Raw genomic sequence first — 11,124 nt, forward strand, 5'->3', positions numbered from 1 at the left:
GAATTTGTGTCCCCCGCTTAGGGAAAAAAGAAGCGCATGCGCTGTTCGGGGGGGGGGGGGGGGGGTCACACTGCCCCCCTGTATTTGAAGAATTATCAAATGTATACATGTATATTGAAGCAAATTTAAAAAAAGCCAATATGGATATAAAGATTTGATTGCTTATTCTTTAATATGTGTACATCATGTACATAGAAGATTCTTTTTAATATATACAGAATATTTATCACACTGTAATAATGATTTTATGAGTTTGTACACGCCAGACATCATAACTTTTTCATTTCACATGTTGAATAGTATCATTTAGTAAATCCAAAAAAAAAGAAAAAAAAAAACATTTAAAAAAAAAAAGAGAATCGTCCGGAGATTGAACCCAGGCCTCTCGCTTGCTAAGCGAGCATCAGACCACTAAAACACAGAGGCACTTGAATATACTCCACATTAAATGCAAATATTAAGTCACATATAATGTTTATTTTCACGTTCGATATTGTCAAAATTTTAATCAATACATGGTGTCTAATTTAGCCTTTACTAAACAGTTCTAATATATGTAATTAGAATATAAAGTCCGCCGACAACCTGTATTATACGTAATAACACTCCACATGCCCCTGTGCTAAAAATAGTGCCAAGCGACTTTTAATACAATAAATAAATAAAATAAAAAACGGGGCGCATAGTTAGAATAATCTAACTGTGTCTCGGGATGACCCTCACCACAGTTAGAATGTCCCCCATATACCCGTAATGTAGCAGAAAATTGCAGAATCGCTCCGAAACGATTCTGGAGAAAATTAATAAAGTTGCATTGAAAATAACAGTCAAATTAATCATAACAAACCTTTTTGAGACTGTAAATACCTTTCATCTAAAAATTTAATCCATATTATGGAAGAATTCAACACTTTTTCACCAACGTTTTTTACTCGTTTCAAATTTACACAAACTGTTACACGTGTTGACATTCGGAACTCTCAGGATTTTTCAAAGTAAATGAACTGAGTTAGAGTTATCTCCCGTATTTTCTTCTGCTACATTGACAATACACGAACGCATTCTATCGTTAAACCGGGTCCGTAGGACATTTATCATTTTCTGTCTAGGGGTGGGACACTTCGAGAGGGGCGAGAGAGGCTATAGGGAGTTATGGTATAAAATTTCATTGCAAAAGCTCAAAGGCTCAAAAGCTTCTTGAGATATGGCCCGGAAACAAAAGTGTTACACATAGACGGAATTTATGAATTTATTACCTTGAACTTTGACCTTCTGACCTCAAAATCTATAGAGGTCTTTTTGTGACAGATGTTCTTATTGATTTTAAATTTCAAGATGAAAATGATTACATGGCATAAAGTTAACAAACATTATGTGAGTATGACAAGCTAAACTAGTCCCCCACCGACAAGCGTTATATTGTTTCTTTTCAAAAAGTCAAGAAAAGCCGTAATTGTCAATGATTATAGAAGTGGAACAAAATGCAAACTTTAACTATTCACGGCAGACTCACAAACAAAGATCAATATATGAAAGACTGAGTAGAAAGGCCTGAGTAGAGAAACTGTATGTAAAATAAAGTGAAATAGATGAAAAAGGTGAAGATAACGAATAGTGATAGATCTTTAAAAATCTATGCATAATTCTGTGAAGAGGGCATAATACACGGATCCCTGGAATTCCAGGGGTGGGTTCAGGTGCCTAGGAAAAGTAAGCACCCCCTGTTCACCAGTCACACCTGCCATGAGCTCTATATATTGATAAAGTGGACGGAACATTCCGTAGTCAATTCCGTATACAAACAAATGCCTAACAATTGTTATGAAACAAGTCAGGTAAAATACCACCAAATGATAGGTTATATTTGCTGACAAGGTAATTATTACGACCATAAAATTTACGGAATGGTGCTTTTGAACGAGGTGTTTGAAATCCCTGTAACATCAACTTATTTCTCTATAGAGTGTCTCGATTTTAAAAGTGATCACCCGGAACATACTCTTGAGTATCGAATAAGCTGGGAAATGTAAAAACCATATACAGGTGAAAGTGGGATATTATACATTTATTGCATGATAGTGAGGGAAATTTGAAGATTTCTTCATCATCATCAGACACGAATGAATCCCAGGGTCTCTGCCACAGATCATTCGTATTGGGATTTAACTTGTATAAATAGTTTTGGAATGAAAACACAGGACAGTTCTTGTTTCCTTGAAAGAACAGTTGAGAAGAAAAATGCAATTATATTCTATAAAATATTACAGACTTCTTATTATACAAAATTGTTTAAATAATTAATATTAATTCTTCATTACCTGGTAATTCGTACATTCCACCATCTGTAACACACCCTGCATCATCCGCTCTGTGATAAACATACTGTCAACCAACATCACATCTGGCTATCTTAAATGTGTCTCTTGTCATGGATCTCAAATTTTCTCTCCCTCTTCTGCAGAGGTAAAGAGTTAATTCAAACCAAACCTTTCTCTGTAAACCATATAAAGTATTAATATCAACTACTGAAGTGTCGACGCTGTATAATTTTTGGAGGGCTTTCTCTGAGATAGGAGGGTGATGGTCAATTCCCCCAAGTCCTTTTCTTTTCAGATCTGTAGAAACTGTAGAAAGTTGACGATGGAAGAGTTGAAGTCATCTCATTTGTCACACAGTTTAGTTGTTAGTTGGCCCTGATCGTCTATAGTCTATATCCAAATATGAAACAGATATGGCAGGCTCTGTGGTGTCTTACATTTGAAGTTTCCTGGGATGTTTCAAATAGACTGATAGACAGTTCCGCAGAGGGACGGACGAACCAAGAGGAAATCTATAATCCCCTCCAGTTTCATCGTACGGAGAGTATTCAATTAGGTACAAAGTTAGTTTGGGACCTAATGTGGAGTTATCCTTGGCGTGAAATGGAAATCCGTTGTGAGCATGGCGAAGCAAAGTCCGATTAGATTTTTTTCATTTCACACCCTGGACATCTCTGTATTAAGCTCCAAAACTGAGTAACTTATTCTGCTGAATTCGGAGCACCTTTAGAAGATTTGTTTAATATTCAGTAACAAACAAACTGAAAATATAATTCAAAATATTACTGATCATCATATAGTCTATATATAACATTATCACAGTAAAAGATACCACTTATAAATTTTAACAAACAAACCCGTTTCTTGCCACCTTTTGTTTATGTTAGGTTCAAGATCAGAATCTGGCGCTCGATATTTAAAGCACAGATCACACCAAACTCGTATCTTAAACAACCTACCCAGTCCTTTAAAATTGTAAAACGGCTTGTTGTCGGGTTGAATGTGTAAGTTTTCAGAAATAATGTCTACAATGCGATGCTAGTTTATTTATCAACAGACCATTAATACGTCCAGTCTCGTCCAAAGTCCATCAGTCATGGACGTTGACATAACAATGAATGTGACAATACTGTGCATTTTCTGATTGTTTTAACCTTTCTCTCATTGTGAAGGGATGGCATATTTAGTAAATCTTAACTAAATGGATTCAGAATATTAAACTTCTTTTTAATATTATCTTAACAACTTTAGGTTCCTTTATTCATTTAAAACCTTTTTAAGTATATATGTCCAAAAGAGTTTGTTTTCCAGTCTTACATGTAATAAATATTCGTAATTTTATTAAACCAATACTTTGAAAAATAAACTTATTGTTTTCTGATTCACTTTAGTTTTTCATCTTTCTTGTTAATTAGAATCGTAGACAATTTTTTAAGGGATATGATAAACTGTCTGTACATTTATTGAATAAAATTTTGCTCACCGCGCACGCATACAGAACTGTAAATGAGCAAGGGAAGATTTCAGAGGTTACTGCGTTGGTGATTTCTTTATTATTATTATTATTATTATTAATTTGGTTTACATTTAATTCCATAGATGTCTTTTATATGTTTTTCCTATTACTTGCAGCCCAAATAAATTAAATTTTGTACTTTACCTCTTTTGTGAAATATTGAGATAACGATTAGTATTCAAGCTCCAAGTCCATTAAAACAATGCAAATCGGGAACAGAGCAAACAAGGACCTCCAAAAACATCAGAGGTGGGATCAGGTGCCATATATAGAGGAGTGAGCATCCCCTGCCGACCGGACAAACCCACCGTGTGCTCCTTGTCATGATCGGGAAATAACAGAAAATCCGTAGACAATTCAGTGTGTAAATAATGGCCTAACAAATAGTATGAAAAACGTCAGTCAGCATATGAGTTAATGATAGATTGTATTTGCCGACCATAGAACTTACGAAATGATGACTTTAAACGAGAGTGTTGATATTCTTGTCTCATCAACTTGCTTGTCAATAACTAACCGCGTTTTAGAAATATTTCATACGTAGAGCATGCTCTTGCGTATCGAATCAACTGAGAGATATACACCCAATATGCAGGTGATAAGGGTATATTGCTGCATAAGTAAGGAAAGTTGACGATTGAAAAGTTAAAGTCATCACGTTTATCATAAAGGTTTGTCGTTAGATTACCATTAACTTGTTTTTCTAGTAAAATATCCAAATATGAAACAGATGTGTCAGACTGTAAGGAATCTTTAATTTCAAGCTCACTGGAATATATCGTGTCGACATATGAATGGAAATAACTATTGTTAATTGATAAATAATAATAAAGTATATAAAAAAAATCATCAAAATTGTTTGTTCAAAAGATCGGGTTGGAAGAGTTATCGTTCTTCATATTGTAGGACCCAAATCAGCTGGTGTTTTTATGGAAAAAATTAGATATCTATAATATTTTGTGATCTAAAGATATTTTCATTAAGTTTAAATATTCATTTCAATACATAATTGCTAGATGACAATGAATACAACTTAGTAGTATTCAGCTGACTTCAGTAATTCGTCTTAATATATACCTGAAGTATATGAAGATGTTAATAAACTTGAATATTATTGGTTTTGCCTAAAATTGACCATAATAAAGTTATTTTCTGTCATGAGAAAACTCCACTTCAAATTGACAAGTATGCCTGTACAATAAATATATCAAAAACATTTATTTCGCCGATGGTGAGAATAGCAAACTTGCACAGTTGAATAAATAGAATAAATTGGACATATTGTAAACGTGAAAAGAAATAGTCTTATCTACATTACTTTCATGCATGTACAAATGGTCATGTTGATTGGCTTGAACTAAAGACAAACCAGGATTGCAATCGTCATTCATTTTATCGCCTTTCACAGAATACTGAAAATTACTTACCGGTTATTTACATACTAGTTATTTTAGCGCTTAATTCTGGGTTGGTCGATATTACCGTCGTTTGAAGCGTTTGAAACACATATATATTAAAAAAGAGTTCTACTTCTTGGTTCCTGCTGAATTTGGCAGACGGAAAAACGCCTTTTCACCGGAAGAATCGAGAGTTCGCCGGAAGTACAGCCGTTATGACGATTTAGCATTCTTCCTTTAAAATGAGGTTTAATTTAGGGTGTAAAGATTGTGAAGCAGGTCCGCAGCTAATTAACTACCCAACAAATATTCTAGAAGAGGCATTTAGAAGTATGAAGACTTCCAATTGAGTTGACGTGATATTGTTCGTCGCCCAAAAGCAGTAAGGTCCACAATTAATGATAGGTCAGTTGCTGATGATGCCAGTTACTCATGGTGAGCCTCACCAGTCAATCAAAGGTCATCTGAATATGTTGATAAGGGACAAATAAGTAATATAGCCGCGGACTATAGCATCCTGTTCTTGCACACGAGGCCCACTAAAGGGTCAAGCCATGTAAGTCTTAGGGTTCTAGGTATATGCAAAATGAAAGCTGAGTCCACGTCCCCAGACAATTTCAAAGGTCACTAGGGTCTTCTGGTGCTACCCGTCGTGGAAAATAAAGTAAGCAGATTGTAAGGAATCAGGGCATACCAGGAGAAACTGTCCCAGTATGTTACCTAATCGTAATTCAGTTTCCCCACTCCTAAGTACATGTGTACATGACTTGAATAATTAAAAAAAAATGTTATTTACTCTTTCATGAAATATATGGAGATAACGAACAGCATTCAAGCTCAAAAGTCCATTAAACAATACAAAATAGGAGCAGAGCAAACACGGACCTCCAAACATCAGAGGTGGGATCAGGTGTCATGGAGGAGTAAGCATCCCATGCCGACTGGTCACACCCGCTGTGTGCTCCTTGTCATGATCGGGAAATAACGGGAAAAAAGATAACGGAAAATAACGGAAAACATAAATATTGAAAGCCTAGTCAAATTTCAATAAGTATTAAAAATTTGAAGTTTTTTCTTAAGTCTAGAGAAGATTATCATGATTTGCTGATTTACTTATTAACTGTGTTCTTTTAAGAAAGCTCGTATAAGGATGTGATGTTGCTCTCTCTCTCTCTCTCTCTCTCTCTCTCTCTCTGATGTAACTGGGGCATCCCTTTGGTGCTAGTCTTAAGCATGGGATTTCCACAGCACATCTCTTCTTGACTTGCCGCAGGTTTTGAGGGGACAGTTTGGTTTTATGGGCCTCTTTAGAATGGTATTTTACTTTCTTAAGATTTGTCTGCATACCATGGACGTCACCTCACGTGGAACCGAAACTGGTGAACTCAGGCCGCCCAGAAATCAAAAGCATGAAAATATTCTTAGAGAAGACGCAGATCCGCTGCACCTATGGAAGGCAAATCCGTTAATTTAAAATATGTTTGCTTTTCCATTCTCGCAAGCTGTTGCTTTCCAAACATTCCAGTTAGTTCATTTTCATCAGAATCCTTTTTTGAATGACAGGATATAGTACATCTTAACTAGGCTGTTTCCTAGTGTGTTGAATAATTTTAATTTTTCGAGAGCAATTTTTTAGAAGATATTTTGTATTTATTATTGTAAACAACATTAATTCATATGTAGTACATTAATTTGTGTCTTAAAAATACTGGTATATAAATGATAAAATAAAAATGAAATAACAAGGTTATATAAAATACAGGTACCATGCAGTATATAGTACGAGCATTGAGGTTTTAGACATCTAATGAAAAATCATCCGAGTAACAGGGTACTCGAGTAACTTAAACGAGTAAAGGGTTCCTAAAAATCGTCCGATTTGACAACACTACATTTTTTTAATTAATCAATTTACATGCAATCTGCAAAATTCAAAGAGCAAAGCACAATAATGAAAATTGAACATACATAACATGTAAATTAATAATCAGTGGTTGCTAGATATTAGTTTCAATAATGGAATTTTATTGCTTTCTTGAATTTTTTTTAAATTTTTTTATAATTACCTCAATGGGAAAAAAATGATATTTAATGAAAAGTTTTTTAGTATCTCAGTTAAATTTATTGAACGTAGATGCTTCCTTTTCATTATCAGCGACTGGAGCGACAATCTATTTATAGTTGTATAAGATCTTACACATCGGAAGGAGATTTTTTTTTCTTGCATCTGCAAAGACTCATGACTAACTCCTTATTGATAACATACATAAGAGTTAGGAATAAAAGATTTTTTTTTTAAATGTTTCAAATCATTTGTTTGTATATTGTTTAACGTCCCTCTCGAGAATTTTTCACTATGGAGACGCCACTTGCCGGTGGAGAACTCCAAATTTTGTCCTATACTCGGCACTTACGGCCATTGAGTAGTGAGGGATCTTTTTCGTGCCAGCACCTACTGCGACACGGGACCTCGGTTTATACGGTCTCATCCGAAGGACCTGAGAGAGACGTTAAAAACAAACAAAAAACATTCCTAACACAGAGTGGCCTTGTTTTATGCCAATATTTACTCGGTTGGACAATGGATTAACATTGGACCAACATTGTATTTCCAACATCGACGGACCAGCTTTCATGCAACATAAATATCTTCTTTTGGACATTTTTTGTTTGCAGTTTGACAGTTTGGCCAACATTGTATCAAAGATTTACAAAATACATCAAACATATTCTTGTAATCACTGTGAAAACGTTTTATTTATTTATTTTTTTATTTTTTTTTTATAATTACCTCAATGGGAAAAAATAATATTTAATGAAAAGTTTTTTAGTATCTCAGTTAAATTTATTGAACGTAGATGCTTCCTTTTCATTATCAGCGACTCGAGCGACAATCTATTTATAGTTGTATAAGATCTTACACATCGGGAAGGAGATTTTTTTTTTCTTGCATCTGCAAAGACTCATGACTAACTTCTTATTGATAACATACATAAGAGTTAGGAATAAAAGATTTTTTTTAAAATGTTTCATTTCAAGTATTAATTGCTATTTTCAATTTAGTAAAATTTCCTTTTTTTAATATTTTTTAAATCAGTAATTTAATTTTATAAAAAAAAGTTTTTAAGTGAAACACTCTCAAGAATGATAAAAGGAACTTTTATCACTTTTTAAATGATTTTTTTTTAATCCTATTATTTCTATACAGGACACTTGCAGGTTTTATTTGTGTTGAATGAAATTTTTATGCCTTTTTCAAATTTAATATACACATTGCTTTTCTTTTTTCATTGCATTGCAATATATATGTATTATAAAAAAACAGAGAATTGAACTTGGCTTACAAATATTGAAAGAAAAAACTGAATTGGTTTCAACATATTTTATTCTTTAAATGTTCAATTAAAAGGGCCGGACACAAGAAGGCCCTGTCCTTTATGACAATTAATGATTCAAAATAATGTTCAAAAAATTAATACACTGGAACTAAATGTGATAGAGTGATATTTTAATTCATTTTATTAAGTGAATATTATATTATATAGTTCAGTGACTTCATATTCACGCATATATATTTTATTTTTAGCATCGTGCAGCATTTCGTTTTCGCAGAGTTTTGCTTGCACCGTTAATAAAATTAATAAAATATCACAACTTCATTTGGTTTTAATCTCTACTTATGTCCTAGAAGTTCTTACTTATCCTGAGGGTATTTAATAGTATTGGTTAGTTTTAAAAACCAAGCTTGCGATTGGCTAGGGACGTTTTCCCGCCGATCTCTTTGTTTGATCACTTAGACATCGAGAGACCATTGAGAAAGATATACATATACATATTGTGGTCATTATTATTATTATACTTAATTTTGAGACGAGACCTCTGGACCGAGACTGTAAGTTGACTTCTATTTCTTTTATCTATGCTAATTCTTTTTCTATACTTTCCGATAATTCATCGTCTTTGATTTTTAATGTAATTTTATGAAGATATACTGAGTTCAACTTTATCATTATTAAATGAAGCTTAAAGTATAAATTCTTTGAGTATGTAAATAAAATATCAATTATGCAGAAGTGTATATAGAATATAATTATTGTTTAATAGGAGTCTATATATCAAGACCCGTTAATTTTATCGGGTGGCCCATTGTTTGAGCCTTGATCCACAATCAGGTATACCTACTATTATTTTCTATTTATTGTGTATATATTATTGTAAATAGATTTGTGAACTATTCATTTTATTTGTAATAGTTCTGTTTGGAAAAGTTCGATTTATATTCTCGTTTTCAATACGTTGATGCAATGGAAATAACTCTTATTTCTCCATGTATTTATTTAAATGCTCAGTATAATGTGTAATACTTTTATGATCTATTATTATAAAGTAAATCGTACTTAAATTCATGAATATTATTATAAATGTAATATGTTTGTTTTCTAAATACTTATAATTTTTTATTGATATTTTCAGGGTTTTATTGATGTATTTATTTATGTATACAAATACACGTTCAACATGACGGTGTAAAATAAAAGATCGAACCTTAGACACAGGAGTTCTTCTTTATTTAACATAAGAAAACCCTGTTACAGAAAGATAGTTATTATTATGAAACATGACAAAGCTACAGAGGGGCTGTAGCATAATGACACACACAAAGAAAAACTTGCATCTGAATTGAGGTGACATTGTTTTTTCTACTTCCCTTTTCAATCTTTACTATGTACTGATGAGTAATTCAATAATATGTATTGCAATTGAATTTTGCCCCACATTATTCAGATACAAGTTTTCTTTTCTGTATTCACAATGCTATTATCATTTCGTATCTTTGTCATGTAAGTTTTGTTTCATGCTTATGCAATCAAGCTTGGGCCCGTTTTACAAAAGAACTTACGACTAAGATCAAAATTCAATTTTGGTTTATAACTTTCTTAATTATCTTATAATGAAAATGGTTTTAATTTTTTTTTAAATGAATGTAGTAAGATATTTTTACATTGGCAATTTTAAACAAAATCTTTAATTTTGAAAAATTTTACATTCAACTTCAAGTTTTGGTCTTAGGATCTTTTGTAATTGAGACCCCTGCTAATTAACTGTTTCTCCCTTGCGCTTTCTGTGACCTAATTAGTAGCATTACATTTGTCTCTGTTTGATGACGTAAACTTTTTCAAGCACACTTTCGACTGCATGCAGAAAAGACGAGATTTCGAAGATAGAAAAAATAACGATATGTATGTAGCGTATTTCATTGTAAAATAGGTCGTATTGATCGTCGTAATTTTCGCAACCACCCGCAAGATGAATTTAACTTTTTAATGTTGATTGGATTCTGTTTATTATGTTAAAATCATTTTTTCGTGTGGACTGTGTTTTACATGTTTAATATAATATCATAAGTTTGTACATATTAAAATGTATGTTTTTTTAATCTAAAACATTGTTGGAAATATTTATCGAATTTTCCAGACAGGGTTTCATTTCTGTGGTCATTTTAAAGTGAGAGACAACGACATTCATACCCCCCCCCCCCCCCACCTTCCCCTTTCCCTTACATCTTCGATCACATGCACAAACATTGTATCGAAACTTGCAGAATCTTCTCCTAAATGAAAATAGAAATGAGAGAAGAGGGATAATCATTCATAAATATTTTCATAACAATTATTTTACAGAACTTTGATTGGAATAAAAGTAGGCATACTTAATATAGAAATTATTTTAGTTAACAACAATTTTCACATGCAAGAATTTTGAATATCTCTATTTCTATATGATAATAGTAATTTGTCAAAAGGAGTGATTTCATTTTAAGTGATATCATTTTAGCAATATTATGGCTGATATATGGCTGAACTATTGCCGACTCAGCGGTAAACATCAATAA

The sequence above is a fragment of the Saccostrea echinata genome, unplaced genomic scaffold (assembly GCF_033153115.1).
Source record: "Saccostrea echinata isolate AGI-Se365-2 ecotype Australia unplaced genomic scaffold, CSIRO_AGI_Sech_v1 ptg000007l, whole genome shotgun sequence".
In the NCBI taxonomy this organism is placed as follows: domain Eukaryota; kingdom Metazoa; phylum Mollusca; class Bivalvia; order Ostreida; family Ostreidae; genus Saccostrea; species Saccostrea echinata.